At 46.4% G+C, this 6000-nt stretch overlaps 1 protein-coding gene across 1 annotated transcript in view; it reads right to left on the reverse strand.

Moving 5' to 3' along the window:
• CAMK1 (calcium/calmodulin dependent protein kinase I) overlaps positions 1-3969 on the reverse strand; it is a 69775-nt gene extending 65806 nt beyond the window's left edge. Inside the window, exon 1 of the mRNA XM_060766534.2 lies at positions 3823-3969. The gene's annotated coding sequence lies outside the window, so the exon portion shown is untranslated. The remainder of the gene's footprint in view (positions 1-3822) is intronic.
• Between the last annotated feature and the right edge of the window lie 2031 nt (positions 3970-6000).

Below are 6000 nucleotides of genomic sequence, written 5' to 3' on the forward strand. Positions count from 1 at the left end.
TGGGTGCCATGCCAAAAGATCTCAGTCTGCACTTGGAAACAATAAACATCAACAAAATCACAATCTGTCAACTGCAAAAGGCCACCTTACTTAGATCTGCGCGCATCATTCGAAAATACATCACACAGTCCTAGACGCTTGGGAAGTGTTCGACTTGTGATTTTGTGATACGAAATCCAGCATATAGATCTCGTTTGCTGTGACATACTGTGCTTTTGTGTCAATTATTATTATTATTATTATTATTATTATTATTATCATTTATACCCCACCACCATCTCCCCAAGGAGACTCGGGGCGGCTTACATGAGACCAATCCCAGCAATACAGCAAAACAATATAACACAAGAACACAGCAGAAAATAAACAATAAAATACAGAAACCAATATAAATAGACAATGTTTAAATATTTGAAAGGATATTCCATTGTGGAGTGGACAAGCTTGTTTGCAGAGACCAGAACACAGGGCAATGGATTCAAATTGCAGGAGAAGAGATTCCACCTAAACATTAAGAATTTCCTGAGGGTAAGAGCTGTTTGTCAGTAGAATATGCTGCAGCCTTGGAATGTGGTGGTGTCTCCTTCTTTTCCAAAGATTTTTAAGCAGAGGCTGGATGGCCATCTGTCAAGGGTGCTTTGATTGTGCTTCTCCTTCCTAGGGGCCACATTGACGCAGCAGGTTAAACTGCTGAGCTGCTGTACCGCTGATCTGAAGGTTGGCAGTTCGAATCTATGGGATGGGTGAGCTCCAGCTGTTAACCCTAGCTCCTGCCAACCTAGCAGTTCAAAAACATGCAAATATAAGCAGATCAACGGAGACTGCTTCGGTGGGAAGGTAAAAAACCCTCCATGCAGTCATGCCGGCCACACGACCAGGACTGTCTATGGACAATGCAGGTTTTTATGGAGAACCACCTCCAGAAGCCAGAGATGAAAGGAGAAGCCTTTGCCTTTGCCTGTGTATTTGTGTTTCATTGCAACATGCCATTGGATGTTTGCCTGTGCCTGTTTATATGCTGTAATCCACTCTGAGAGAAGAGCAGTATATAAATAAAGTATTATTATTATTACCTCACCTCTGAGGATGCTTGCCATAGATGCAGGCGAAACGTCAAGAGAAATGCCTCTAGAACATGGCCATATAGCCCGAAAAAAACCACAAGAACTGAATTATAATTATTATTATTATTATTATTATTATTATTAATATTATTGTCAAAGGCTTTCATGGCCAGAATCATTCGGTTAATGGGAGTTTTCAAGGGTGTGTGGCCACGTTCCAGAAGCATTCTCTCATGACATTTCACCTGCATCTATGGCAGGCATCCTCACAACCTCTGAGGATGCCTGCCATAGATGCAGGTGAAATGTCAGGAGAGAATGCTTCTGGAACATGGCCATAGAACCCAGAAAACTCACAGCAACCCTATTAGTAGTAGTAGTAGTAGTATTTCCTGCATGGCAGAATGTGGTTGGACTGGATGGCCCTTGGGGTCTTTTCCAACTCTAGGATTCTATGAAAATGGCTCACAACATACAAGCCAAGTGTAAACAAAATCCTGTCCACGTACAGATACCATTTTGAAAGTTGTGTTGTTCCATTTCAGCATAATAAACCAGATGCAAAGCCTCTCACTAAAACATACCAGTCGGCTGTTAGATGCCTCCTTTGACCTCCCCATTCCTTCTCGGTTAGAGCTCTAACTGCTCAGACACAACCTGTACGCACATTCCTCCAGGATCCCGGCACAGACCCACCCTCCACATAGAGATCTCATCACAAGGGCAAGAAAAGATAGGGCTATCAGCAGAGCACCTCCTGCCATCAGCTCAAGAAAAGGCTTGTGCAAACACATATGCCTGCACTATCCATTGCCTCTTTACTGAGAATTAAATTCCACTGTGTTCCGCAGGGGGTATGTTCCCAGGTAAACAGCCAGAAGAGAGCAACCTTAGACAGGCACAGAAGAAAAGCACTGTATTGCTTGAAGTCTATATGTATAGAAGGATGGAAAAAATGGCATGCAATACTATAGCATGATGTACAGTAGGCATGAGCAAACTTGGGCCCTCTGGGTGTTTTGGACACCAACTCCCACAATTCCTAACTGCCTCAGGTCCCTTCCTTTTCCCCCTCAGCTGCTTAAGCTGCTTAAGCGGCTGAGGGGGAAAAGGAAAGGGCCTGAGGCTGTTAGGAATTGTGGGAGTTGGTGTCCAAAACACCCAGAGGGCCCAAGTTGGCCCATGCATGAGCTATCTCAACCTACTAATTTGCATATGGTTTTTGATTGGCTAGACCCTACATTCTAACATTAAGTGACTGAGGGGGAAAAGGAAGAGACCTGAGGCTGTTAGGAATTGTGGGAGTTGGAGTCCAAAACACATGAAGGACTGAAATTTGCCCATGCCTGATCTACAGTATGTATAAAAGTAAAGATTTTCCCCTGACATGAAGTCCAGTCATGTCCGGGGTGTGGTGCTCATCTCCATTTCTAAGCCAAAGAGTCGGCGTTGTCCATAGACACCTCCAAGATCATGTGGCCAGCATGTCTGCATGGAGCGCCGTTAACTTCCCGCCGGAGCGGTACCTATTGATCTACTCACATTTGCATGTTTTCGAACTGCTAGGTTAGCAGAAGCTGGAGCTGACGGTGGAAGCTCGGGTTGAAACCTGCGACCTTTCGGTCAACAAGCTCAATAGCTCAGCGCTTTAACCCACTGCGCCACCGGGGGTTCCCATACAGTATGTATAGAGGATATAAAATTATATTATGTGTGAATAAGCCAATCTTGAAAGTGGTGTCCAACGCCATAGCATTATATACAGCATATTTAGGACCCCTTCCCAAAAGTGGTATCTAAGACCATAGCATTATATACAGCATATATAGGACCCCTTTGAGACTTTTGGCCTACGTTTTATACATATGCGTGACACATTAAATATAAATACACACAAACACAAACACACGCCCATATACAATAAGGTACTACATCAAAATACATGCCAATTGCCAGCACCCAAATAGTGTGACTTGAGCAAATGAGATTGTTGATGGCCATTGGACAAAAGGAATCTAAATCTTGCAGTGCCAGAATAGAGCCGTAATACTATATCTGCTTGTAATACTATACATGTTTGCAATACTATATACCTTTTACTATTTCTATCGTTGTTATTTCCAATTGAGGAGGATCCTAGACATACACAAACTTAGGTTTGCCAATGGGATTGCTCTGTTTTGTACCTATGGAATGAAAAAGGCTTGAAACATCCCCATTTCAAAGCACCAAGGGGGGCAGAGGAAGGGAGTGACATAGGGCCCTTCCACATAGCTATATAACCAGAATATCAAGGCAGAAAATGCCACCATATCTGCTTTGAACTGGGTTATCTGCATCCACACTGCCATATATTCCGGTTCAAAGTAAATAATGTGGGGTTTTATTTAGCTGGTTAGAAGGGGGCCCATAGAGAAATGACCTACAACCCACCCTAGTGCTAGAGGAGGGTCACTATTCCAACCCACCCGAGGCTAATCCGCGACAAAGGTGAGTGCGGACAGGCTCTGGCTCAGAGGCAGGGAGAGTTGCCCAAAGGGAATGCAACCCGCCTTGAGAGAGATCACCAAACAGATATGATCACCAAACTGATCCAGAAACAGATGAACAGATCCGCCCTTGTGATGGGTGTCATGCCCAATCGCTCACCCCTTTTGTGTGCAAAAAGGGAGGGAGGGAAAAACCCACCTGCATTGGTGGGAAAGACAACCCACGGCGCCCACCCAGATCCCAAACTATCCTTTACTTACTAACTTACATGGGGAGGTGAAAACAGAGAGGCAGAGGGTTTTCTCCTTGCGAGTGAGTTGCCCACCCGAGACACAGGCACGCAAGTCTCTCCGTAGAGAAGCAGCAGCCGCGTCCTCTCTTCTCCAAGGCGCCAGCTCCGCTTCCACTCCCCACTCCCCACCCCACGCGTGATGTCACCCCCGAGTGGGCGGGGATTGCAACCTAGAGGGAGCCAATGGGCGGCCACGCGAGGAGGGGCATTCAGCTGGAATTAACCGGGGCTGGGACGAGCAGGAGCCGGTCCATTCATAAATATCCACGCACCTAGACACTCGGGGGGCAGATGGAGGGATTCAGGGCAAGGGTGCATCTATACCAAGCCTGAGGCTGTTAGGAATTGTGGGAGTTCAAGTCCTAAACGCCTGGAGGGACCAAGTTTGCCCACGCCTGATCTACACTGTAGAATGGATGCAGGGCAAGAATGCCAAGTAAGAGGGAAGGCAATAGGAATAGACTGCATTCCAGGTGGAGAGACTCAACCAAGGAAGCCAAGGCCCTGGATCTGAGCAGCACTCAGCGACAGGAGGACACTGTTGTTGTTGTTGTCTATTTGTACCCCCTCTTTTTGTCTCCACAAAGGGCTGTAGAGGCCCTTTGTTTATAGGTAAAGGTTGTCCCCTGACATTAAGTCCAGTCGTATCCACCTCTGTGGGTTGGTGCTCATCTCCATTTCCAAGCCGAAGAGCTGGCGTTGTCCATAGACACCTCTAAGGTCATGTGGCCAGCATGACTGCATGGAGAGTTGTCCAGTGGTTCTCAACCTGGGGTCCCCAGATGTTTTTGACTTCAACTCCCAGAAATCCTAACAGCTGGTAAACTGGCTGGGAATTGTAGGCCAAAACACCTGGGGACCCACAGGTTGAGAACCACTGGTTGTTACCTTTCCGCTGGAGCAGTACCTATTGAAGGAGAGAGTGTTTGAGGACCGGAACATGCATAGGGATACCAAGGTGCTTGCCTATAAAACTATTGTCCTCCCAACCCTGCTCTATGCCTGCGAGACGTGGACTGTCTACAGACGTCACATGCAACTCCTGGAACGATTCCATCAGTGTTACCTCCGGAAAATCCTACAAATCTCTTGGGAAGACAAGCAGACAAATGTCAGCGTGCTGGAAGAAGCAAAGACCACCAGCATTGAAGCGATGGTCCTCCGCCATCAACTCCACTGGACCGGCCACATTGTCCGGATGCCCAACCACTGTCTCCTAAAGCAGTTACTCTACTCCGAACTAAGAATGGAAAACAGAATGTTGGTGGACAGGAAAAGAGATTTAAAGATGGGCTCAAAGCCAACCTTAAACACTCTGGCATAGACACTGAGAACTGGGAAGCCCTGGCCCTTGAGCGCTCCAGCTGGAGGTCAGCTGTGACCAGCAGTGCTGTAGAATTTGAAGAAGTATGAATGGAGGGCGAAAGAGAGAAATGTGCCAAGAGGAAGGCACATCAAGCCAACCCTGACCGGGACCGCATTCCACCTGGAAACCAATGCCCTCACTGTGGGAGAGCATGTGGGTCAAGAATAGGGCTCCACAGTTACCTACGGACCCACCAGTTCACTGATCTTGGAAGACTATTCTACAAACTTAGGTTTGTAGATAAGAAAACCTAAGATAAGAAGATCTATTGATCTACTCACATTTGCATATTTTCTAACTGCAAGGTTGGCAGAAGGTAGGGCTAATAGCGGGAGCTCATGCCTCTCCCTGGATTCGAACCTGTAAGCCTTTCAATCAGTAAGTTCAGCAGCTCAGTGGTTTAACCCACTGCGTCACCAGGGGCTCCATCCATCCCTTGTTTATAGGGTCACCTTAATTCAAAATTGACTTGAGTGCAGTCAACAATGGTTGAGGGGGGCGTGAGAGAAGCCTCCCCGCAGGATCGTAACACATCCAGGCATCCCCTGGCAATGCCTTTGACTTTTTCACACCAGAAGCAATTTGCTATATGCAACCAAACTAACAAACTAACTAGCAGACCTTTTCAGGACCAACTATGACAATAATCTCAATCAACATTGAAGGCATGTTAGCTGCCAAACAGCTGCTTTATGAACTGTGCTGAAATAAGAAATATGGTGTGTTGTGTGTCCAAGAAACTCACAAGGATAAACAACAGAAATGACAAAAACTCCCAGGAATGATCT

The sequence above is a fragment of the Anolis sagrei genome, chromosome 2, assembly GCF_037176765.1.
Source record: "Anolis sagrei isolate rAnoSag1 chromosome 2, rAnoSag1.mat, whole genome shotgun sequence".
Lineage (NCBI taxonomy): Eukaryota > Metazoa > Chordata > Lepidosauria > Squamata > Dactyloidae > Anolis > Anolis sagrei.